A 27,203-nucleotide genomic window follows, 5' to 3' on the forward strand; every position below is an offset into this window, starting at 1 on the left:
ACGATACTATAGTTTACCAGCCACATCTGTCACAATATGGTAAACAGACTTGGCCACCAGGCCAAAAACTTGGTTTCGCTGCTGGGCTGTGCTAGTTTATCCTCGGCGTTAGACTTATTTGGAGCCTGCCAATCTTATTGTGTGCTCTCTTGGCACCCAGCAGGCTGCTGCTTCTCTGTTGCCAGCTGCACTGTGCTCTCCAGCAGATCATGCGTCTTTGTGACAGCTGAATTCCTGGGACCAGCGCCTCGGCGCCCCTTTTGGCAGTGCTCCTCATCAGGAGAAGGGCTACTGAATCTCCACTCACACAGTCGCTTGCTCACAGAGGAGCCACATAAATATATTCTCCATAGAGTGCTTTTCCAAGGGGCCTGCCATATCCTGCTCACTATGCTGACACCAGCCAAGTACGGCCTGCAGGCTTTACCACCTCTGGCCAACAAAATCAGCAGAGGAGTCAGCCCCAGACAGGTTCTCCATGTGACCTCAACTTCCAGCCAGAGCAACTGCCTGGGCCAAGAGCATGATGCCTTCCCACAAAGCTCCTTGATTCCCCAGCTCCTCAGTCAGTTTCCCACTCCAAGGCTTTGTGCCTACACTGGTGGAGGATGCAGAGAGGCTTTCCAGTGAAAGTGCTTTTGGGCCTGATTCACTTCTTGACCAGGGCATATTTACACCAAAGCATCACTCCTGATTCCCGGCTGGTGTCGTCCCCATTCTAGGCATGTCATGTATGCACATTTCACTGATGCTTACCTCTGGTTTTGTTACTCAGTAGCAACCCAGTGCCATGGCCACACAATCCTAACTGACTCTGGGGAAATTGGCCCCTAGGCCGAGGGCAGGATGAAGTCTAGGCCCACTTATGTCCCATGTCAGCCCTTAGGCCTTGTGCTGGCCCTAGGCTCAGGGACTAATTTCACTTTCTTTCTTCCCAGGCCTGCACTTCCCTCAAGATGGAGCCTTGGCCTCAGTTCCTAACCCCGGATATTAACAATCCAGACAAGGAAACTGAAAAGGACTTGGAGGTGCAGGTCATCCACACTTGTTCCACAGAAGGGTGGATGTAATTCAACCTGCCATCGCTTGATCTTCCTTCGCCACCTCCTTGTCTCATCTCCATCCCATGAGCCAAGCCAGAGGGCAGGTGTATCATCTGGGAAGGCTTCCAGATTTGTTTCTGAGGGAGTGAGCAGGCAGATTACTGTGAACGTACTGTGGTGACAGCAAGGTCACAGGGGAGGACAGGAATTTGTCAGCTCACTGGACTCAAGAGATTTTCTTATTCCTGGAAGTTTCTCTCTCTTCCTGTTCTGCTGCTGAGTCAGAAGTGCAATAAGTAGCCCTGGATGGTGATGGTGGAGAGGAGGATGGATGGGGGACACAGCTGGTTCTCAGTCAGCTGCTCTAGGTCACATCAGTCCTGGATGGTGCTCTCCATCAGAGCCCCTTGCACTGTGCTCCTTCTCTTGAAAACCAGAGGGAAGTAAATGCAGCTACTACCAGAGAAGTGCAGAGGGAAGGTACCTTAGGGGTAGCTCCTTGTTCTCCCAGGCACTTCCAGTGGGCCTGATTTTCCTCTGACTTACATGAGGGTGACACTGAGAGGTCGAGGGGAGGAGAATCTGGCTCTATATATCATAGAATCATAGCGATGTAGGACTGGAAGGGACCTCAACTGATCATCTAGGCCAGTCCCCTGTGCTGAGTCAGAACTAAGTAATAACTAGACCATCTTGGACAGATGTTTGTCTAACCTGATCTTACAAACCTCCAATGACAGAAATTCCACAGCCTCCCTAGGTAATTTCTTCCAGTGCTTAATACCCTTACAGTTAAGTTTTCCTAAAGTTTAAACGAAATCTCCATTGCTGCAATTCAAGGCCACTGCTTCTTGTCTTGTCCTCAATGGATAAGGAGAACAATTTGTTGCTCTCTTCTCTATAATAACCTTTTATGTACTTGAAGACGGCTATCATATCCTGCCTCAGTCTTCTCTTCTCCAGACTAAATTAACTCAGTTTTTTCAATCTTTTCTCATAGGGCACATTTTCTAGACTTTTGATCATTTTTATTGCTTTCCTCTGGACTTTCTCAATTTGTCCACATCTTTCCCAAAATGTGGTGCCCAGAACTGGACACAATATTCCAGCTGAAGTTATATCAGTGCTGGATAGAATGGAAGAATTACTTCTTGTAATTTTCTTACAACACTTTTTCTGCTAATACATTCCAGAATGATGTTTGCTTTTTTCACAGCAGTATCACATTGTTGACTCATATTGAATATGTGATCTGCTATACCCCCCAGATCCTCTTTTGCAGCACTCTTTCTTAGGCAGTTCATTTCCAATTACTTCTGTGAGACCCTGGTACCCCAATATTCACCACTATCATGTAATGAGGATATGTTTTGTACAAAGTATGCCTTGTTGAGGTATCATTCTAAAAGTCTTGATGTGCTAGACATTAATATCTTGTTGGATTGTATGTGCTGTCGTGTGTGAAATTATGAAATTTGGCTAGGTATGTGTTACTGAAACATGTTGTGAGGTTGCAAACACCCACAAGCAGCCTTTCAGATACAACAGTAAAAAGGCCAAACAATATTAATGGCTTATTGAGGAAATGCACACAAGCACAAGGATTACCCCAGGAACTGTGTACAATAGAAACCTCTCCAAGATAGCAATATGCAGTGGGAACTGTTTGATCCAGGTCACAGCAAAAGAGCTTTCCAGTAAGTGGGAAGAAGATATAAATGGGGACAATGACATCATGATGGTACCTCACTCTCCCTACAACAACACATCTGGAAACACCTGAGGGGCAAGGACTGATCTGTGGGATGTGACGGTCCCAGGCTAGAGGGATTTTTACCTGTGTATGAAAACCTGGGAAAGCCAAGGCAACTTGTGCCTTAAGAATCTGCCAGCCTGTTTATCACTCAGGGTGAGAATGTGCTAATTCATATCCTACCTATTCTGTGTGTTAAGCTCAGTTTGTGGTTTTGTTTATTTACAAAGGTAATCTGCTTTGATGTGTTTGTTACCATTTAAAATCTATCTTTTGTAGTTAATAAATTTGTTTTGTTTTGTCTAAAACCAGAGTGTGCCAGGGCAGCCTGGATGCGGGGGGAATGGGGCAATTTGTCCCAGGCCCCGGGCTCCGCAGGGGCCCCCACAAGAACGGCTGAGGCTCCCTCCCCGGCCTCACCCAGTCTCTGCCCCACTCCCGGAGCCTCAGCGCATTCAGCAGCATCCCTAGACCGCGGTGCAGCGTGGCTCCCGCTGGGACCCTAAGCTCCGCCCCACTCAGAGCCGCGTGGTCAGGGGGCGGAGCTGTGAGCTCCAGTGGGCCTGAGCTCCCTCTGCTGGGCCTGGAGCTGGCAGCCCCGCCCCCTGACCACGTGGCTCTGAGCTGGGCAGAGCTTAGGGTCCCAGCGGGAGCCACGCTGCCTCTGTCGAGGAAAGCTCCTGGATGGGCTGAGGCTCCGGGTGGGGGCAAGCCAGGGTAAGGGGCCGGGCCAGGGCCGGGGTTGGCTGCGGGGCAGGAAGTCCCAGGGACAGTCGGGGGATAGGGAGGGGGCAGAGGTTGGGGGGGCAGTCAGGGGACAGGGAATCGGGGGGTTGGATAGTAGGTGTTCTGAGGGCAGTCAAGACTCAGCAGGGGGGTGGATAGGGATCGGGGCAATCAGGGGACAGGGAGCAGGGGTTGGGTCCCAGGGTGGTGGTGGTGGTGGTGGTGGGGTCTCTGGAGGACGGTGAAGGGAAAAGGAGCAGGATGGGTCGGGGATTCTGAGGGGAGTAGGCAGTTGGGGGGCAGGATGTGGGTGGGTGTTGGATAGGGGGCAGGGCCAGGCTGTTTGGGAGGCACAGCCTTCTCTACCCTAAAGCTCATTCAGCAGTTTGAGGCTTGCAGAAGAGCCAAACTGTTAGCTTTTCCATGAGGGCTACCATCCCTTTCACATCTCAAATGCCAAATTATAGTCTGTATTTCATTTCAGTGCCATAGGGAGAGTCATGGCAGGGGAGGGTAGCTTCATTTAAAATTAGCCACTGGGGGAGGGATCACATGAGAAGAGGAATATCCTTCCCAACCGTACCAAGGGAGAGCCCCACACACACATTCCCTGAAGCTTTCAGAGGGGTTAATTCAGTGGTTCTCAAACTTTTATACTGGTGACCCCTTTCACATAGCAAACTCTGAGTGTGACACCCCCCCCTTATAAATTAAAAACACTTTTTTATATATTTAACACTATTATAAATGCTGGAGGCAAAGCAGGGTTTGAGGTGGAGGCTGACAGCTCGCGACCCCCAGTAATAACCTCGTGACCCCTGAGGGGTCCTGACCCCAGTTTGAGAACCCCTGGGTTAATTTAATTTTAGCACCCTGTGTCCATTCACATGCATGTGCTATTTTGAGCATTTCAGTTTTCACAACATAGGCTCATCCCAGATTCTGGAACAAGCTCAAATGCTCAGTTCGTGGAGTATGTACATAAGCTATACTAAAGACAAACCCACAGTAACCGTCTCCAGTTTGTGAGGGACCCCATGGAGCCAGTCTCTAGGAAACAGATAAATGCATGGAGGTTAAGTCCATTAATGGCTATTAGCCAGGATGGGTAAGGAATGGTGTCCCTAGCCTCTGTTTGTCAGAGGGTGGAGATGGATGGCAGGAGAGAGATCACTTGATCATTACCTGTTAGGTTTACTCCTCTGGGGCACTTGGCATTGGCCATTGTCGGTAGACAGGATACTGGGCTGGATGGACCTTTGGTTTGACCCAGTATGGCTGTTCTTATGTTCTAACCTAAATGAACCCAAAGTTATGGAGACAGATATGAGTCAAGGAAGCCAGCAGAGTATCAGAAACCTGGAAAAATCTCTGACTGGATGGGCTCAGGCGTTTGGTCACAAGCTGAGGTGGTTCAAAAGTTTTGGATTTTTTAAGCAGAATTTTTTTATGTTTCTTTAAACAATCAAACACAGCAAGCAGCAAATATTTGGCCACACACTTCTGAAACCCCAAACCATATTTAGGTTTTGGCAGACTAATTTCAGCTTTTCAATTAAAAAAAGCACAACAAATTTTGAAGGAAAGCAGACAATGTCCATGATTTTTTTCTGCTTTTTAAAAACCCCTAGTTTTTGATCCAGAAAAAGTTTTGACAGAAAATATTTGTCCAACCCTTTTAATGAGTTTTAGTGCCTTTTAGCACTAGCTCATGCTGAGAACCAGTGATACCTTGTAAAGAAGTTTTCTCAAAACTGGGTTTGTGACAAGATGCAGAAGGTTTATTCTTCCCAGAGCTGCCTGTGGCGGGGGGAGCAAGTGGGCAATTTGCACCTTATTGTATAGTATTGCAATTTTTTTTATGGAAGAGGCCCCCGAAATTGCTTTGCCCAAGGCCCCCTGAATCCTCTGGGTGGCCCTGGCGTGTGCTGGTGAAAGAGCAGGCTTGGAGAGGTTGGCAGTTATCACAGCACCACAATGTGAAAGGGTCTGTCTAGAGACAGAGGGTCATTCAGGGGCTTGACCAACGTTGTTATCTAGTATTTGTTTAGCGCTGACAGGACACAAAATAAAAGCAGCTTCCGCCCAGAAGTGCTTGCAGTCTTACCCCCTCAGTCCTTTCTTCCCACAATCTGTCCATATATGAGGTGATCTGAAGCATCCTGGGTTTCCTTTCCCCTATTGTGATTCCAGGGATGCTGCAGTCTCCTTGTCCAGCAAACAGCTTAGATGCCAGATAAGCTGCCTCCCGCTGGCATTGTCACTGCTGAATCCCTCAATGGACAGTCATTACCAGCAGAAAATGTGTCCATGCTCACAACAAGGTGGCTGCATAAGGATGGCTGCTGCCTTTCTGATCAGAGCCCTATCAGCATCTGCAGGCACTGCTTGATGTTCCAGAAGCCTTTCATGCCAACTGAACGGAGAGCTCCAGGGAGTACAGCCATTATCCACCTGCATCCAGGTGGAGTGCACAGAATGGGAAAGTGTCACAGATTGTGTCTGCTGCGTGACAATACTTCCAGCAGCACAGGCCTCAGCAGGTTTGGGGAATCCACAGTCCAAATGGGTGGGGTGTCCCTGGCAGGTGAGGTATATTCCTAACTCTCTACTCAGCCCATTGTCCTGCTGACACTCACCCACCTTTCTGTTATTTACTATTCATGCATTTATTGGCAGCAGCTCCATGCCTGAGCCTAGGTCAGGACCCCCTGTGCTGGGCTGTGCGGATGCACCGTGTGGATTACGTGCTAAGGAGTGCACGCGCTGACTTGGTTTGGGTTCATTAGGAACAAAGAGGCTAATGCTGGGGATGGAGGGCACACTCTGGAATCAAGAACTAATGCCCATTATTACTGGAGAGAAGTATCTGATCCTTCTGCCTTGGAGTACTGTGCAGTGGAGTGTGCGAGACAAAACCTTGCCTTTCCCAGCCCCAAGTCCTTCACATTCTCTCTCCTCTCCATCACTTTCTTTGTTTTGCCCCCTGTAATTATTACTATTTCTCTACATGATGAGCTCCGCCCGAATCTGGATGTGTTCTCTGCAATGGCACTGATGCCAAAGCAAAGGGGATTAATAACCAGCAAGAGGACAAATGGGATCTGTGCAGGTGCTTTTTGCAAGGGAATGGTCTGAATGGGGCTGAGAAAAATGGCAACCAGCAGAATAGTGCAGCTCAGCTAGCTGCCTCATTTTAGCCAGTTGGCTACACTAGCGTTGGCCACCTTATTGTCCCCTGCCTGTGCTGCTGCTAAGGGTCGATACGCAGTGCTGCAGAGGGAGAAGAGACCCTAAGAGCTGTTTGGGACACTGGGCTGAGGATTTGTGCCTGGTCCTGCTTTGTTTGCTGGCTAATCCAAGCGGCAGCACACCTGTTTCTAGCTGGAGGGACATTCATTAGTCGGGTGAGAATTATTGTCTGAGTAGTTGTTATTTAACAAAATCCTTCAGCCCGGGGAGCTCATTTCCAGCAGTGCTGGGAGATCCAATTTGCTCTTCTCCTCCTTCATTTGATGGGAACGGAGTGTGATTTGAAGCCTGAGGAAGTTGGACTGGTTGGCACACACAGGTGGCCCTTTTTTAACACAACACAGTGGTCAGTAAAGAAACAGCAATGAAGGGAAGAGAAGGATCAAAGATGGGTTTGGCTCCTGTGTGGCGCGTTGGCTAGTGCCCACCATGCTCTCACACCCCATTAGCTCTGCCTGTGCCTCACGCTCTTGGATATGCCCATGAGTTTGAGTCGGGCTGTCAGAACAGATGAGGTAACATGTCACTCTGCTCAGCACCTGGCAGTGGGGGTGCTAGCGTGTAGCTCTTTGGAGATGCCAGTCTGGGGGTCCTGTGATCTCCTCTGTTCAGGTCTCAGAGAGAACCAGGGGACCCCACATTAGCCGCTGACACTGCAGGAAGCACTTGCTGGCAGCTCTTGTTCCCTTTGCAGCGTCTTGAGGAAGTGGCTGAAAGCTCGTCACAAGGATGCCTGGGAACTTCAGAACAGAGTCCTTAGCACTCCCGCTGATGAAACTGGTCTTTGCTCAAGGCTAGTCCACACCACAAAGCTTTGCTGGCATAGCTATATTGGCGAGGAATGTGAAATTTACCCTCTTGACCACAATAGCTGTGCCAGCAAAGCCCCCTTTGTAGATGCAGCTTCTACTAGCAAGAAACCTTTTGTCCATAGAGTTTGTGTCGTCTGGTGAGGAGTCTCGTTTTGCTGGTATGCTCCATGTCTCCAGTAGATGCTTTGCTGGTGTAGCTCTACCAACGGAGCCTTTGTAGCATAGCCCCAGGTTCCACGGTTAGAGTGAAATGACTCAAAATGCGGTGACTGACACTGCTGCACAGGGATGCTGTCTGCAGCGATGTGATGGTGGTTGAAAAGCCACATCCGTCTGTAGGTGGTGGTTGGTGGTTATCTCTTAACCATAGTGGAATAAAAGTAGAGATGTTGGATCCTGTGCTTCCAAGTCGTCCCCACTCACTCTGCTCCGGAGTACCAAGGGTTCTCTTGGGCTGCACCAAATGATGAGGCATTGAGGAGAACATCCTTGAAAGTGGAATCTGCCTTGTTGATTCTTTTAGCAACAGCAATGGGAGTTGGTGGTTTACAAACACAGCAGAAAATATGCAGCTCTGCTTCTCTGCCTCCAGGTAGGATCATTAGGGGAAGCCTGTGTGAATGCCTGGGGTGAGTGTAGGGAGAGAGAGTTAATGTTTATTGTTCCCTTTTTGAAGGACACCTGACATGCAGCAGGTGACAATAGGGCTTTGTCTCCACTAGATACCTGGCATGCTGGCCACCGGTCAGACTCCTTAGCTCACCTTGGATTCATCCTGTGTCCACAGGCACGTGGCTCCCAGTGGTGTACGGACATTCTCTAACTAGCTGCATCACCTTCCACTGCAGCAGTGCCCACATGGGCACCTGCTCTCAAGACCTCGGCACAAGCCTCTCGTGTCTCTGGATCCTCAAGGTAAAGAAAACATTAGCAAACCCCAGACAGTAGGGAAATACTAATGGACACCCTCTTCACAGTTACTGCAGCCGTGAACTGACCCCAGCTCCGTCTCTCCTCCAGTACCAGAGTGTGTTGCTCATCATAACAAACACTGGGTCTCCAGGCCCCCAGTGAGTCCAGGGCTCAGTAGCTACCAAGTCTGTGCTGTGGTAGCCCAGTGAGTGTGGGGGTGGAAGGCTGCATCCTCTGTCCCCCTGCAATGGATCACATGGCCAATGCCCACTGCAGGCCATGGGCTGTGCTCCTGCTGCAGGATTGCTAACATGGACACTATGCACCATTGCACCAGTTCTGTCGTGCAGCATAAGAGCCCAATCTGCTCTGCAAGTCCCCCTCTCCTCTGCAGACACAGCTCAGACTGGCTAACTCAAGCCATAGGCAGGAAGACTGAAAGTACCCCACATGAGGAGAGCCTGTGTCTCTGTCCCCCCTCAAATGGCTGGTCTGTAAAAGAAGATCAAAGTCTAGTAGAACTGTAAATCAATGTAAGTGCTCTTGTTGCTCAAATTGTAGCAACTTGTGTCTTTAGTGCTAAAGACTGTGGGTTCAAATTCTGCTGATGGCTCAAACAAGGGTAATTCCAAAAGAGGTGCACCATCTCCAGTGGACTTGAGGCACTTGGGATGAGCTTCCCCAAGTGGGGAATGACATCACCCACACTAAGAGAATATGGGTCCTTGCTCCCCTCTAGTGGCTGGTCCACATTACAGGATAACAGTCTACTAGTGCTACCTGCTAGATGAATAATTCCTTTCACACAAACAGTAGTCAAGCATTCTAAGAATCAGGGATAATTGTTCCCGAACACCTGGCCCTGGCCATCTCCTCTGCATTCACTGCTTCGCTGACAGGCACGGTGCCTTACTTCCAGGCCATAGGGAAGTGCAGCCACATAGTGGAAGTTATGTCACGCAACAGGATCTCATTGGGCCACCACTGCCACAGCCATGAAAGCTAATGAAAAGTGGTTGATCCAAATTGCATTTCCTCTTGCAGAGTGGAGGGCGATGGTACATTAAAGCCTATAATATTCCACTGTTGCTCTTTTGCATGATTTTTTAATTAAAAAACTATGGAGTAAACAAACATTCTGCTCTGAAGTAGCCCTGTAGAGACTCATCACCAGCCACATTTTTATCCTTGCACTTTCTCAAGAAAGTTTATTTCTTAACTCAAAAGAAAAAAAAAACAGTTAGTATTGGATAAAAGTTTGAACTGAAAGGCAACTGGCAACCTGCTTCAGCCCATGAAATGATATTAACATTTTATTATTCTAAGGTGAGCTTTTTAAAATGGAATTTTAAATGTTACCCTGCTGTTCCAGAACACAAAAACCTTTAATTTTATGCAAATGAACAGTGAAGAGCTGAGCGCTTAATGTAAACGAACACTTTCTTTGTAGTAGAGGTTGGAAGAGAGAAAAAATTCCCAGAGATTCTTTAATTGCTGTCTGAAATTATGTAAATCCCACCGCTAGGCAGAACGCAATTATCCCGTGCCCCTCTCTGCCAGCATTGCTAATGTCTAACAAAATATCGGTGGGTGACATTTAGTCGAGGTAATGCAAATGAGAATTAATTTTTTTCCAAGACAAAGGGCAGCTAAAAGATCACCTCATTCACATACAGTAAAAGGATGGGAGGGGGGAGACAGAAACAGAAGTCTCTGACAGAGGAGTGGTGGCTGCAGAGAATAAAATGGGGAGGGGAGAAGAGTTGGGGCTGTGGCAGGCCAAAGAAAGCAGGGAGAGGAGCAAGGTGCAGAGGCTTTTCTTTTCGTTTCTTTTCTTATCTTCTTTCAAGGTGTAAAACGCAGCAAATATTTCCTGGTTTGGTTTTCGGGGCTGTATTTTTTGTTTTTTTGTTGTTGTTTTTTTAATTCACTGTTATTTTGACATGAGGATCAGGGTAGAAAATCAAACTGAGACCTTCTAATGGCTTTGCCTTTTATTATCTGGGGATCACTTACAATTTATCACCTAGTTGTGCTGATAACTAGCAATAATTCTATTAAGTATTCAGAGTATGGCTTTTGCAACACAATTAGTGAAAGGGCTTCGTTAGTGCAGGAACATGAAAAGGTGTGCAGGGGGAACATGGTGCTTTGCTCTGTTACTTTCTTTGCTCCTGTGAGAGAAGGATTTTGACTTGACTTGAGGTTACTTCCACGAGAATTTATGGCCCTGCTGACATTTAAAAGGGAGGGGATTGTTCTATTTTTGAAACTTACATCAAGGTCACAAGGGAATTTCCCTCTGTCTTTTGTTCTGGTTGTTAAATCCACAGTTATGAACTGTTTCCACCTTTGCATTTCGCAGATGTGAATTGGCCGTACCTTTAAAAGAGAAACCAAAGTTCCAGTGGGAGCTGTGAAGAATGATGAAGTCTGTAGGTGCTCAGAGGTCTCCAGATGAGGGGAAGAAGCACTGGCAAACTGTCCTTTGAAATACACTTTCTGTAGGGAGGCTTTCGGGAGCATCCTTCCTGGCGAAGCTGGACTGAGCTTCACCATCTGCTTGGGATTTCAATGGGAAGATCTGTGAACATGTGAATTTAAAAGAGTGGCAATCAGGAAATTGTTTCCTTCTCTTCCCAACCTTTCTTAAAAATTACAATGAAGCAGAACTCTCTCTCCACACTAAGTGGATGGTGTGACCTGTGCCCAATGGAGCCCCCCACCTCAGGGAGAGGCTCAGGGATCTGGCTCCCAAAATGCCCAGTGGCTGGGGAATCTCCACGAGGCTGTTCTGGGGAGATGGGGTGGGATCCATCCTTGGGCCAGTTTCAGAGTAACATGCTGGTGGAGGCTGCATGCTCCCTTTCTGTAGGAAGAGTGCAGCAGTCCTGACTGCTATTTCAGCAGTATGTAATTGTGATGTTATGAGTATAATATAATATCTCATTGAAAGTTGACAGGGCCAGAAAGAGTTAATTAATTCACCTCACCGACTGACCTGACCCTTGGGTGAACCTTAAGAACTGGTTAGCAAGATATGTAAATGAACAGAGCTTTGAAATGCAAGTCTGCATTGGTAGAGGTAGAAGGGGAGGCGTTTGCTCAGGTCTTGAGATGTAAGCAAACAAGTCTTGTCTATTGCTATAGTTTAAATTCAAAGATCAAAAAAGGAATATTAGCATTTATGATGATACTTGAGTGAAATAGTGTTATTGTCTATGTGTCTCTTCGAAGGTTGTGGTAACCTGTATCTGAACTGTTTAATGGATAAATTACTCTGTGCTAATTGCCAGGATGTTTGGGAGAAGGAGTTAAGACTATTGTTTTCTCAGGCTGAAAGGCTGCTGGGAATGTATAAGAAGCCTGGGACATGATCCTTCTTCATCTCAGATCTGCTTTGGGTTTCAAGAGGGGGAAACCTTAAGCCACAAGGACTGAGATCCCCAGTCATTGACTGGAGCCACCCTGAATATTGATATTGGATTGTAACCTATGGACTATTTCTAAAAGGACTTTTGGCAACTACAAGCTCACCTCTACTATGTATCTGAACCTCAAGAATTAAATTCAAGTCTGTATGTGTATTAATCTTTTAACCAACACTCTCTCTCTTTTCTTTTCTAATAAATTTTAGCTTTGTTAACAAGAATTGACTATAGCATGTATTTTGGGTAAGATCTACGTTATAATTGGACCTGGGTATGTGGCTGATCCTTTGGGATTGGAAGAACCTTTTCTTTTATATGATGAGATAAGATTTTTCAGGAATCATCATCATATGTTTGACAGGTGTGTCTGGACGAAGGCCAGAGGCTGGGCACTTTAAGGGAACTGTGTTGTTTGAACTTCTAAGTAACCAGTGAGGTACTACGGAAGCTGTTTTGTGCTGGCTTGGTAAATCCAAGTATTAGAATAACCACCAGCGTTTGGGGTTTGTCTGCCCCATTTTGTTTGCAGTTCACCCTGACTGAGTGACCTCAGCTGGCTCCCACGGGGCAGCACTGTCACTGTAATTTACAGATATTCCCAATCCATTCCCATTGTCATTTCCTCCCATGTTGTCACCCCATCAGCCTTCCTTCTAACGAGGTGCAAGAGGACTGACGGCCTCTTTGAGAGTTGGGCTGGGCAGCAGTGGGCGAATGGCCTGTGTTGGGAATTGCTATGTGAACTCTCACTGCTGCCCAGGAAGTCTGTGAACCAGATGCTCGTCTCTCCACCAGTGGGGTAGCACTACAAGGAGAGAAAGCAATCAGCAGCATCTAAGGAATACAAAGAAAGCCCCTGCAGCTTACAATGCATGCGCCTTCTGAATGGTAGTTCTAGACTTGGAACTACTGGATAGTGCTACCTAGCCACCCTGCACAAAGGCTTTTACCCGATGCAAAGTGGAGAAAGGACTTCTTCCAAGCATGCAGCAGCATTGGGTACATAGCCATGGAAACCCCTCAGAATGCCTTAGAAGAGAGACCCGTTCCATAACAGAGTTATCACCTGGAGCTTGCTGCATGGGATGTAGACCAAAGGATTCTGGATAAAACATACCATGTGCTGCACAACAAAACCAAGAAAGCCTGGAAGTGGATTTGATTGCTGGCCCCTAACTGAAATGGGATCCCATTCACCAGACATCTTCCCAGTGACCTAGGCTGCGTCCCACTAAAGGAAACATGGTGCTCTCTATTATTAACTGCAGTTGCCTGTGGAGCTAACAGTGACTGGAGCAACATGAGGAGGTCTAGCCAGGAATCCAGTCAACAGGGAGGTAGAATGCAGCCTGCCTGCTGTAACTGGAACAAATTCCCACATCAGGCATCCAGCAGCATGAAGGATTCTCTGGTTTAGATTGCAAGAGGGTTCCCAGTTGCAATCAGTCTAAATGAGTTTCATTTAAAGGCTTGTTTCATTATGTGAAAAAGCAGAGTGCTATTATTGTTGTTATTTATTCTCACTCAATACTAATAAATAATAATAAAACTAATAATGTGTCCCCATGGATGACAGTGCTGCTCCAAGGGTGTGTCACTAGGAAAGCATCGTGGGTGCCACTCTGTAAATTCTGGGAGAATTATCTCACACTCCATCTCGTACTGTGGTTGTCCGTGGTTCCTATTTAACCCGATACACAGCGCTGGGTTCTCAGCTCCCTGGCTGTCAGCGTGTGTGGGATGAGCAGCTGCACTGGATGTAAATGTTGTCAAGGCATGTAATAAGTGGGGATAAATATCTTGTCCCGCTATTGTTGTTAATTGATTTCAAAAGATGTTGATATTAACCCCCCAATTCTCCCAGCTGCAGGCAGAGCACTCGCCAACCAGCCCACCCAGACACCCAGGGTAGCTTTCACTTTCCCTAACCTGGAGGACTATTACAGCAGCAGGCAGAGGCCTTGTCCAGCCCTGGGCCCTGTTCTGCTGGACATGGCACAAACACTTAGACACAGACAGGTCTTGTCTCCAAGGGGTTACAGTCTACAGGTCCTGGCTTAACCTGAAGCACAAATATAGTCTCCACGGGACTTCCAAAGTGTTTAAAGTGAAGCACGTGATTACTGGGGCCTAAGACACTGATCCTGCAAGGATCTTTACACACGCAGTGGCAATTCACATGCATAAAATTGATTGCAAGCATCTGTGGAATCGGAGACAGATACAGTATTCTTGCAGTCACTCCAGCCTCCTAAGCATTTCCTCTGGGGTTCTGGGCACCTCTGGGGCTTGAGCCTCATCGTCACCTTCAGCAAATTCCATTTTTATTATTATTTTACTGGAAAGAATCAGTAAGAACATTAGCAGCCAGTAATTGTACAGGCGGTGAACGTCACCAGTGAGAAGCCCTGGAGAGACTGAGCCAGCCTGCAGGTCAGCTCGGGAACAGGAAATAGCACCGAAGAACATTTGGATAGAAAAGATACTGTGCATCCTCAGCACAGCTGAGCTGGCATGGAAAGGGAGGCATGCTGCACACTGGCTACAAACAGTGTCTTTTCCCAGCCGTTCTGTCTCCAGAGACAAGCTGTAGCGAAACAGAGGGTCCCCAAGATGAGCAGCTTGTCTACACCAACAGATTTCATAAGGCAAGTTGACATCAGTTTACTTAAGCTGGGGTAAATTCTGTGTGTGGATTCTCTTATGTTGGTTTAAAACTGCTTCTAACTGATTAGCCTGGAAATGTATAGGCCCGAGCTGAACCTTGGGAGCCAGATTTAAGTCGATCGAAGGGGCCACCCACAAAGCTGCTCTGGTTCAATGATGTGGTGGTAAAACGGTACCTTTAGTTCTCTGAGCGCAGCTCTGTGCAGAGCAGGTCTAGGGAGTGTTTCTCGAGTCATTTGTTTCCCATGTAATTTCATGATACTACAGTTACCCCATTGCCTAACTGACCAAATGTCTAACCCAGCTCTTCCTTTGCTACTTCCTTCCACCTGCTGCCCTGAGACTCGGCCATTAGATGGTGGGAGAGGGGGAAACAAACTTCACCTTACAACCCGCCTCTGTCTGTGCTGGTCTCATGTTTTTAAGTTGGATGATATTGGCTTTCATTAAATTACTCTTTTCACTTCAGCTCTTCCATTGCCAGTGTGAGTGGATAAATCCTCTTTAATTTAGGATTAGAAAATCCTGCCAAAGCTGCCCACTGGAAAGTAGTGTTTCAGAAGTGTTTTTTGCTCTGCAGCGTTCACTTTATTAAGGGCTAAATTACGTTAGTTTCACTAAAACTTCATCTGTGCATTACATGAAGTTATAGCCGGTAGAAATAAGCCACTGTAAAACCCCAACAGAGAGAGAGACAATGGCGTTTGAAGTATGTAGCCTGCTGCTGGGTTCTTGCTTCCCAGCGCGACTGCATGTGACTGAAGTTAGTCAGGTCAATTGCTATTTGTCAACGGGAGCTGTGTCCGGGCCCCCAGGCGAAGTGCTGATCACAGCACAGCACCCTCTGAACTGACCCAGGCATTTAGCCTTTTCTGAGAAATATTTACAGAAAGGTCAGCAAATGCTTTGTGACAAGATGCTAGCACGTCCCTAACCTACTCGGTTCCCGCTCTGTCCCTCACGTCGTATTCCAGGCACACAGCAAACAAGAACTGGAGGTCCTGCATGTTTGGTTTCTAACCAACTTGTTAACATTGCAAAAACACCTCCTGACTGATATGCTCATATACAGACATTGGGACATGTGTTTCTGTAGGTAAAAAACAAACAAACGGTGTTGACTTCAGGCATCTGTAGCCACTTTTGAAATAAAAGCAAAGACAATGAAGGCTTGGATTCACAAGGGGACGTAGCACCCTTCCCAAAAGGGAGGAGGAGGAGGCAGGAACTGGGATCCAGGTTCCCCTCCCTCCCCTTAGCCCAGGGGAATGCCTAGTCCCCAGGCTATAAAGTCCTTCTCACTGTCTGGCCCAGGGAACAGTTCAATGTTTGTATAAAGTGGAGCAGCTTCAAGGGCTGGAAAGCAAAACACCACAAATAGCCTAGTTCCTGGTGCTTGGATATGGGAGACCTGAGGGTAAGTCCCTGTTCCACAGCAGGGAATCAGACCTGCATCCCCCACAACCCAGGAAAGGTTCTGAACCATTGGCCTATTGGCAGAAGAGGGGTACTGGCATTAACACCACATCCTGATCCTAGGTTTGTGAATGGTGCCTAAGGGTATGGCTACACTGGCACTTTACAGCACTGCAACTTTCGCGCTCAGGGTTGTGAAAGCTACACCCGTAGAGGATGTGGTTTGCGTCCTCTCTGCCAGCGCTGGCACTCCGACTACACTCACACTTCAAAGCGCTGCCATGGCAAGGCTCCTGCAGCGTTGCCACGGCAGCGCTTTGAAATTTCAAGTGTAGCCATACCCTAAGTCTGAATCTAGCCAAAAAACTGAAATGTCCAAATGAACCTTTTCAACATTTCCAAATTTTCTTCTTTGACTGAAACAGTTCAACAAATTGACACAAATATATAGAATGTTTGTTTCAGTCGATCCAAATCTGCATTTTTCTGTGAAAAAGACTTTTTGCCAAAAAATGTCACCCAGCTCTAGTTATGAGCACTCAGTGAATCCAGTCATGGACTCCTATGTCCATGTCTGGCTTCTGAACTTTAAAAGAGAGGTTGACAAATTAGAAAGGGTTCAGAAAATAGGAAGAATGACTTGAGGTCTGGAGAACTAAAAAACTAAAGAAGCTCAATCTGTTGAATTCACCAAGAGAATGTTAGAGGTAACTTGATTACAGTCAGAAGTACCTATAGGGAGAGATGATTTCTGACTGTAAAGGGCTCTGAAAACTAGCAGACAAAGGCATAACAAGCTCCAACAGCTGGAAACTGAAGATAGACCAATTCAGACTAGAAATAAGATGCACGTTTTTAACAGTCAGGGTAATTAAATATTTTAACAATTTACCAAGGGTTGTGGGGGATTCTCCATCACTGGCAATTTTTAAATCAAAAGTGGATGTTTTCCTACAGCATCTGCTCTAGTTCAATTAACAGGAATTCTTTCAGGGCAGTTCCCTAGCCTATGTTATTCAGGAGGTCAGACTAGATGATTCCAGTAGTTCCTTGTGGCCTTAAAATCTATTAATCTGTTATGGATTCTGCATCACTTAAATTCTCTAAATCAGGATTGGACGTCGCTAAAAGATACCATCTAGCTAAGGGGTCTCAGGACAAATTATTTGGTGGCCTCAGTGTGTGGCCATCAAATCTTGCTGGTGGCTACTCTCACACTTTTTCCTAAAACCACCAAATTAGCTTTAGGAAAAACAAATAACTATGGGCATAGATGTGTCCAAATCATAGTGCCTCATTTATTGCTAGCTAGAAAGTCTGCCGTGAAAACTGATATTAACAAACATACAAATATCACTTTTCACAGCAGACTTAGCCCTGGCAAATTGGGGACTAATTAAGCCCTGATTGGGAGAGGTAGCAGAGGCCAGGGGTGAGTGGGTGGGTAACTGGGGAGGCAGTGGGGGGCCAGATCCTGAAGCCTCGCGGCTAGGGATAGAGCCCAAAGCCCTGCAGCCACAGCCTGCCACCCCAGGGCTGGAGCCCAAGCCTGAGCCCCACTGCCCCTGGGAAGGTGGGGAACTCTCCAGCTGCCTGATCCTCCAGCATGTGCCCCAGGTGACTCCAGAGGGGGGTAGGGCCCAACCCCTGCTGGCAGCCCCAGCAACCCACACCAAGGCTGTGCCCCCAGGAGAACCAGGGAGTGAGCGGGGCTACTGCTCCCCCCAACCCGCACAGTCATAGCCCAGGTGACATTTGAGAAACGCTGGCTAGCTCAACCAGACATTATGGGCTTGATGCAGGAATCATTGGTGAAATCTATGGCCTGTGTTATGCAGGTCAGACAAACTGACCTTTCTGGTCTTAACATCTCTGACTCTCTTGCCTGGCAGCACCATCCAGTCCTGAGCCTCTCTAGCTATAAGAATGCAACTTAACCTGATGCACACAACAGACAACTAGCTGCATTCTTGTGTGGTGCATTTGTGGTGCGGACTCAGAAGCAGCCAGCAAACGTATGTCTTTTAGTAATGGAAGTTGGACTGTTGAGCTCAGGTCTCTAGAGTAGAATGACTAACGTACTAAGCCAATGTATCACCAGCAACCTTTCCCCATGTGCCCCACTCAGCATGCCTTTCCACTGGGGCAACCCTGACCCATGCTTTACTAACCCTATGATCTATCTATCAATCTATCTAATCCAATCCATTGTGCCTATCACCATAGTATCTAGGCACAGAGTAGTTAATTCATGGACTAAGGGCTAAGCCATGCCCTGGGTTGGTGCAGAGAGGGGTCCAAAGTCAGGAAACTCTCCATGCAAGCAACTGGGTGAGCTCCTCTCTCCATGAGAGAACGACGCGAGAGGTCTAGCTGACTCACTGGCCTGTGCCCATTGGCCCATGGCCAGCAGCTAGCAGGGGCCTAGATGTGCAAGCGTCTAAGAGCAAGAATAAGAGTAACTCATTTCAAATAGCTTTAGAAGCTAAATTATTTGGAAGAAGGTATTGTGAGGGGCAGCTGGTCCCTGCTGAAGAGAAGACAGACTCTGCTACTGGCCCTGAGCCTCTCCTGCTTTGCAGTGGCCAGGAGTTCTAAGCAGATCTGAATAAAAACCAGCAGGTAGGAAGGTAATTCCTGCCTCTTCCTGATAAGCCACTAACCCCATTAATAGAGAGTTGGCATGGAGAAAGCTCTGTTGGGAAACTCTGCACCTCTACACATACAGCAGATTAAAAATGACTCAATCACTCTGCAGCCACAGAGTGCAGTACATGGCATTACTCCTCTGAAATCAAAGAGTGCATCTATTTCATCTGCAAGCAGCACAAAAATAAATACTTTAAAAATCTATGATTATTGTGGGTTTTTTTAAAAATGTTATATTGGTAGCTGAGTTCTGCTCTTGCTCCAAAGGATTAGAGGGATAATTCTATTACCATTTAATAACAAGATTAAAAGAGCCAGTTATCCAGTTACAGAGGTCTATGGAAAGAAGCTGTGGCATTCTAAAGGTCTCAGGATCTGGGGAGGTATATGACTTACATTGTTGGTCCACCCAAATCAGGTTAAAGCATAGGCAGAACATATAAGGAGTGAAAAGGTCTCAAATGCCACCCGGCCTTAACTCATCATGGAAAAATGGTTGGGAATAACAGGAGGGAAAGAAGTGAAGAGCTGTCAGAAAGAGAAGGAAGGAATGGAGCAGGAGAGGGAAATGAAGTGGTACGAAGAGAGACAGAGATAAAATGGTTCAGAGAAATCCCACAGGAAAGAGACAATAATACCACAGAACATCAGCAGTGGAGAAATGTCTGGGAAGACAACTGGTGCAAAGGCCCCTGGGCCAGATACTGCCTTAGTGATATCAGTGGGAGCTTTGCCATTGGGTGAATGACTCCACTGGCTGTCAGGGTCTGTGCTCTGTACAGAAGGGAGAGGAGCACTGGGCTGGCATGCTCAAAGCACTCTCCCCTCTTTCTGCAGCGGCTCAGCATTTCAGCACACACTTGGCTTAGGGTGGAGATTTACAGGAGCTCTGGGGCTACCCTGGTGCTCAGCTCACAGTTTAATCCATGTGGTGGGCTCCTCCAGTTGAGCATGCCAGCAATGGAGATCACGCTCTCACCCTGCCACTGAACAGGGCGACCCTGTGCACTGAGATTTGGTGCCGTTCCTGGTTGTGAGTTTCCTGTGTTACTTGGTGTCCACTCAGCAACTTTTTGGACCTCCCAACCCCTGTTTGCACATCTGCACCTACCTGGCTGTCTAGCCACGTTTGTACCAGAGCATTCTGGGTAATCTGGGTGGCTATTGCCTCCTGCCTCTGTAGGGCAGAGTGCCTGGAGGGCACATGCACGGAGCTAGGGTGACCATATAGCAAGTGTGAAAAATTGGGAAGGGGGTGGGAGGTAATAGGCTCCTATTTAAGAAAAAGCCCCAAATATTCGGACTGTCCCTATAAAATTGGGATATCTGGTCTCCCTACATGGAGCAGCACCAGCCTCCTGTGGGGCAATGCTCTCTCGGATGTCACACCACACAGGGCGGCTGGCTAGACAGACACATTAAAGCCTTTCCAGCCTGCACTGCAAAAACCCCAGTGTGTTGCAGGGGTGTCAGAAAGATACCCACATGCCTTGGTCTGACACGGGGTACAGCTCCATTAGCTGCTGCCATTACAGCTAAGTGTTAATTATGTTGAGAGCTGGCAAAATCAGGCCAGACCCGTGGCTGATGGAACTCAGAGTAGCTTCATAGATCTGAATGCTGCTGCATGGATTTGGTGCACCTGCTGAGGGTCCAGCCCATTGTCTTTAGAGTCAAGCTTGGCAGTAACTGCTCGCGAGCACTGCAAAAAGTGATTGTATTTCTCACTCAACTGTACTAGCAGACTTCCCGCCCTCTCTGCTTTGTGAAGAGCCATCCTGGCAGGGGAAAGTGCCTAGCTGGATTCAGGGCTGGAGCCCAGGTTAATGCCAAGATTTTGGTATCAAGAGCTCATTCTGCTGCCTGCAGCTGAAAGAAGAATTTGTGACAAACAATTTGCCTGATGCATTTAGTCTCTTTCTATCTACAAGCACATTGCATAATACATTGTTCCCAGCTATTTGTGAATTTCGGCCCTGAATAATCTTTAGCCTGGAAGCCAAGGAAGCTTGTGGCAAATACTGAGACTTCACTGCTGGGGTGGTTAGTTACACAGAACACTTGATGTGTTTGTGTTTCCTGATAATTTATGTAACTAGCAAACAACAGCCTGGATCTCTAATTGTGTATTTGAGTATCATCTTTTCACTGCTGATTAGTTATGCAGTTCAGGGAATAGTCAAGCATTTGAGCTTAAAATGTGCCTCTCACGAGTATTCACATTAGTAAATCTCACTGCTAGAAAGTGGAGAGGAAGTGAATGTGAAAGGAGGTGCAAACACAAGTAAAGGGGTTTATTTAACTATTCTAATGAACGTGTGGAATAATATTTGCAGTATCAGCCTAGCTCCACTCCTCACATTGTCTGAAACCTCCTTGGCAAAAAATAAAATACACTGCAAGTTACAGACACAAAGCCAGGCTGCAGACATTCGGAGCTGGAAACCAGCAACGCCTGGCATTGTTGTGTGCATCCTCTATGCTGATTAACTGATTAATTGATATTTAATTGATTGCCCTGTCAGTGTAGGACTTAAGCGTGTGCTGATTGTTTCACTGACTATGACTACAATGTCTGAAGAACAATTAGTATAAATCCATAGAAACTGGAAAACGAAAGACCTGGAAACCTGAATTGGTGGTACCAGTGAATTGAGTATATGCAGCAATGGAAGGGAAGTGCTTGTGCTATGAGCATAGCAGTTATACAATCATTCACCATCAGGAACAGTCTTTCCTCTCACTTTTTAAAAATAATTATTTAGAAAAAATGGTGAGTTTAGCAGATTATCAGAGATAAAATCACCCCTTTGGATTGCCCTAGCACTAACTGTGTCCCGTGCACTTCTTTAAAACTTCCAAAATGCTGAGCAGCATTTACATCATTTTTATACTATTCTGACTGTTACATAAAAGTGACACTAATTTTTAAACACTACTGTAATTAGAGCAGTTACTGCTAAACCTGGCCCCTACCAGCAGTGGAACACTGTAAGCGTCAGGCAGCATTAATGACAAGTGAGCATCGCCATTTTCTAAACACATTGCAAGAAGCTGCTTTGTGGGTGGGGTGATAAAATGTTCAGGACCAAGGTCTGATGTGGGGATCACCATCTACCTAGGCTCCTGGTGTTCCCTTTAATCCCTGCCTCGAAAAGGGACACCAGCCACCTAGTTCATGAGTTTACTGGATGTGCTCAGCGTCCTGAGGAATGGGCTTGTATATGAATATTACTTGTTGTGCTGTTTGTCATCAGCTTCTTTAAAGGCTTTAAAGCCTCTAGAGTTACAGCCTGTAGCAATCTGCTCATTTCTCCTCAAACAAACCCTGTATAGACTTGTTCTTGTTAAATTTATGGGTTGTTGGGTGAAACATTAGGAAAAATTGCATCAAAAACATAGAAAGCTTTTCACAGCCTGAACCAAGGTCTGTGGCTAGTGTTGTCTGCTGAGATCTGACTCTGACAAGCCTTTTCTTCACAGAGACCAAAGCTCCTAACTCACAATAGCCAGTCCTGGGGGGACCTTTGTGAGAAGGACTTTGCGGTTTCAGATACTGTATGTTCCATCTCACCTGGCGGTGTCATTTTGAAGGAGCAGGTGATGCTGCTTGGTTAAAAGAACAAAAAGGAGATTCTGAGGATGTCACGGAAAAAGTAAAATTTGAATAGATAAATAAATAGTTACCATGGAAAACCTTCGAGTTCACCATGAGCAACAAAGCTAAAGAAAGGATCTAGATGAAGTATGAAGAATGTTATAAGACCAATAGATTTTCAGAAGAGTCACCAGAGCATTATAACAATGTTGTCTTGGTGTATTAGTTTAATGTCCACTTGAATCACTGACCTTAGGGTCTGAAAAGCACTAAATCTAGAAACGGATGATTTTTTCCATACAACATGACAGAGGGGCTGTGGTTGCTTCTGAATACAATTTTACGTTCACTTATGGAAATGCATTGTTCCTTGGCTACTTTAAAAAAGAAACCAATATATGTTCTCTTGAAAGGGGTTAGACCTCAATTATTTTAAAGCCATTGTGTACCAAAGCAGTGACATTAGCTGACAGCATTGCAGAGCTGTACCAATGCTACCCCCTTGTGACCAGAACCTATGAATCTACTAATGCTTCTAATGTTTTCTCTTTCAAAGAACGGACAGCTACAATTGTGCGGGGAACCACTTCACTTGGGGATGCAGAGACATTTGGATCAATAGAAATATTGGAGACCGATGTCTGTTAGCATTGCTTAGGCTTTTCAGTGCAGTGACAAATAGGTTCATTCTGAATAATAGTCGCAGCTATTTCCCTTTGGAGTGAGCAACCATTTCTAGAATTGTGCTTTCTCCTCTAAGAGAGCAAAAGGAAAAGCCAAGAAGGGATTAGTTTCTGCATCTTTAACTCCACAGAACAGTGTCATTTTTTAAAGGGAAAGGATGCAATGCAGATAAAAACAGGAACAGAAATGAGTTCCGGATATCAGAGCCCCCTGCCTGTCTGACTTCCTGGATGCAGGCTTGGTGGCAGGCACAGTGCAAAACCTATGTGTCCAATCAGGAGTTCCCATGGGAGGAAGCAGGCACCTGCTGTTGAGCCAGGTTGTAATGGCTTCCTTTGCTGAAGGCCCCTGGGCAGTGGGCAGCCTTATAAATCTCTCAGTGAGACTTTCTGAAAGCATCATGTAGGAGTTCACCTGACTTCACATGGCGCAAATGGGCGCAGGGCGGAGCCCTGGTAAATGTGACTCCTGGGTTAGGCCTGCCATTTATCTCCAATCTTACATCTCTCTGTGTTATATTGCTCACGCTTTGTGTCTTGTTAATGAAAAGCATGGAGGTAATTTCAATTAAGGATAATTACATATTTAAACTTAACATTAAATTCTCCACTAAAACAAAATTACATGAAATCTCAGTGTGCAGCCATGCTGCAAGGTGGCTTGCAAGGCAAGCTGAGGAATTATGTAAAGTGAGCAGATCCTTCCCTCCTATATTTTCTGCTGGCATGACACTTTCTGGCTATGTTACTGATGCCCCACAATCGAAATCCAATCATTTCCCATGCTCCAAATTTCAGAGCCAGTTCCTAGCATACCCAGCTGCTCCTGACGTACAGGGGAGAGGCCCCGCAGTCACTGAGCTAAACCTGTTGCTGGGTTGGGAAACATAGACAAAACTTAAAGGCCACTTGCTCAGTGGTGTTTACCTGCTGCTGTTAGTGCCATTGCAAATTATTACGGCTGGACCTGCTTGCCCACCACACAGATTCCCCCAGCCTCTGGCATTCAGGGGAGGGAAATGGGTGATGCTGTGACTTACTGAGTTATGGCACAGGTCTGGCAGTCAAATCTGCAAGGGGAGACCTGGCTGGGAATTTGGGGACTAACTGGTTTTCTGGTGGAACATGCTGATTTGCTTAAACCAAAACATTTCATGGGAAAGGCTCAATTTCAATGAAACTTTCCTTGGGAAGGTTTCTTGGGTCAGGGTGGAATTGGTGGTCAGAGAGAGATCCACCTTGAAACTGAGAGAGACCCTGAGCCCAGAATAGCCACTTACCATGGATGGGGAGATGCAGGGACTTAACCCTGGTGTCCTGTATCCAGGTGAATGCCCTAACCACAGGGCTCTTGGCTATTCTGGGCTCCGGATCTCTTTCTCTCTCTGTTTCATCCCAATGTGGAATGAGAAAAATTTTGAACTCTTGAAAATGTTCACAAAATGAGAAACCATTTCATACTCACCTTTACTGCTTGGTTCAGCTGCCAGTTCTGCTACTGACTCATTGTGGGAAATGGGCAAGTCACTTTCCCTGTATGTGGCACACTTTCCACATGGAGCCAATATTATACACTGACCCCCACCTGCTAGGGTTGTATCAGGCCGTGTTTGTAAAGTGTTCCGAGATACTTGGCTGACAGGGGATAGAGAATTTCACAAGTCAATTTCTCAGTTTCAGTGCAAGTATCTTGCTTTGAATGGCTTGATCTTTTTTCTAGCTTTAGAACAATTAAAATAGATGCTGGAGGTGGAGGTGAATTAAATTCATACAGTCTTAAAGCCAGAATAATTAGCAGCTGGATTTTAAAGTAAAATTTTGCATTACTTTGGCATTAATGTACATTGGAGCCTTTTGCAATATCCAGAGCAGGAGATGAATTCTGCCAGCCACTAGAGGAAGGAACTCTCTGCCCATCCATTTGAACACTGACTTCTGTGTGTTTGTACAGACAGTCTCACAAACAGAGAGCGCGTAGGTCACCAAATTTACCCTGGCACAGTGCATACAGGACTGAACAGTCTCCATGCATCTGCCTATAGAGTGCAGAGCTGGTCATATGCACCAGTAGGCACTGTGTGGGTACAGCTACTGTACACACATACATCTCAAAATGGCTCGTTTCTCCTGTGAAAGCCTCTGTCCTCACAGAACTGTTGAGAGAAGAACACAGACTGAGCTCTCCTACTGGTACTACCAGCACAGACACTGCAGAGACAGGTGGCTGTGTGAGCCCCGAAAATAGCACTGGGATTACTTCTGCACCTGGTGAGGAGTGGTAGCAGAGGATCACGTGTTCTGATTCTTTGAGCTAAATAAAATAGAACAGTCTGTGCCCAGCCTATGCGGCAGACTGTGTGCATGAAGGGAGAGGGTGCGTGGAGAAGAGACCACATACAGGTTCCAGAGAGAGAAACATGTCACATCCAGATCCCATGTGCTCAGCAGCAAGTCTGGCCCCTGTCCTACAGTGCTGCTCCTGGACTCTACAGCTCCCCACGGTAGCAAAGTGGAGACTCTGAGGCAGCAGCAAAGACATTAAAAAATTGAGTTTTTTATTTAATAAAATATGAAAATAAATCACTATTGATAGTAAACTGTTTATTTGCTGCTGTTCCTATTTATTATTAATAGAATCATAGAATATGAGGATTGGCTGGGACCTCAGGAGGTCATCTAGTCCAACCCGCTCCTCAAAAGAGGACCAATCCCAACTAAATCATCCCAGCCAGGGCTTTGTCAAGCCAGGCCTTAAAAACTTCCAAGGAAGGAGATTCCACCTCCTCCCTAGGGAACCCATTCCAGTGCTTCATTCCAGTGGCTCTAAGCGGCCATAGTCAAGGATCAGAGCCCCATGACACAAACGTTGCATGAAAAGCTGTTCCCTACCTTCACAGCTGCATTTTTCATTCTTCAATGGCTGGCAGATTTGTCCTGCAGTGCCAGCCCTGTGTCACACTACCTGCATAGGGGAGCTAGTGCCTGGGGAAAAAGGATGGGCGGGTTAAGGGCTTTCCACACCTGGCAATGTTTCGGAGGCAGTTTGGGAAATGAGGAACACACATGTCAACTGAGCTAAAATGAATCAGCAGTGAAATAGTTAATAATGTCTGCTGTTATGTTGTCATTAAATTTCAGAGCAAACACCTCAGTGAGGTAAGGGGACAGTTTGCTGCTCTCTCAGGGCTAGTTCTGAGGCTGTCTGCAAATTCAGGAAGACATCACTGTGTCTGATTGCATTCGGCTCCATTGAGAAGATTTCTTTTGCAGCCAGAAGGGTTGGAAAGTTTTTTTAAATGAAAGCTGAGACTGCAGATCAGGATTCAGGATCCAAGGGGTGGATTCAGCAGCCATGGACTAACCAAGTGCACAGTCTTTGAGAATAACACACAGTACTGGCCTGCAGCACCCAGGCCTACCTGCTCATTTCAACACAGAGGGTTTGTTCTTTTCTGGGAAATGATGGCAGTTATCAAGCCCTGACAAGTGGCATTAAAATTTATCAGCCAGCATAAACTTTTATTTAAGGGATGGCTAGAGATTTAGGAGTCTCTGCAAGCCCTCGCCTAGGTTTTCTGTGGCACTTCTAATAACCACCTGAGACAACTACTCTGCTCTTCTGGTGAACCCAGCCTGGCCTGTTAAAAGTGCGAACGTGGGAGCGGTCTCCCTAAGGACTCATTCTCCTGGAAAGCAAGGGGCCCTCACTGACATGCAGATGGAATCGTCACCCCTATGCACAGACCAGGCACTGCCTGTGACCCACGCACGGCTCAGTCCTCATGCTTCCTGCGGCACAGGGGTGAGTAAAAGTCACGTGCTGTTCGCTCAGCAGTCACTTTTAGACTTCTTCTTCTTGGGGCCACTTGCCTCCTTGGCCCTTTGCAGAAGAAGGGTCAGGCCTCTGCCTGGGAATCCTGCAGTCTATATGTTAAAGGCCCCCACACCCCTTCAACTAGAAGCCAATGCAATACAAATCCTCCTGACAACGCATTCCCAGCTTTTGGAGAGGGAGGTGGAGGCAACTCCTTAGGAACACATCCTGCTAATCAGGATGGCAATCGTGGAATATATGAATGAATAGTGGCATTTAAATCCTGGACTCACTAATGGGTCCTCCCTACTAAACCCCTCCTTGTGTTATTTAACTTTTAAACCCAAGGAGTCTTCCAAATCAAAGAGGCTCTGTGTCACGCTTAGTCCAGCTCAAAGAGCCTAGACTTAACATCTCTTCATGGCTCAGCAGTGCTTGCTGCACTTC

This window comes from Chelonoidis abingdonii, chromosome 24 (genome assembly GCF_003597395.2).
Source record: "Chelonoidis abingdonii isolate Lonesome George chromosome 24, CheloAbing_2.0, whole genome shotgun sequence".
In the NCBI taxonomy this organism is placed as follows: Eukaryota; Metazoa; Chordata; order Testudines; family Testudinidae; genus Chelonoidis; species Chelonoidis abingdonii.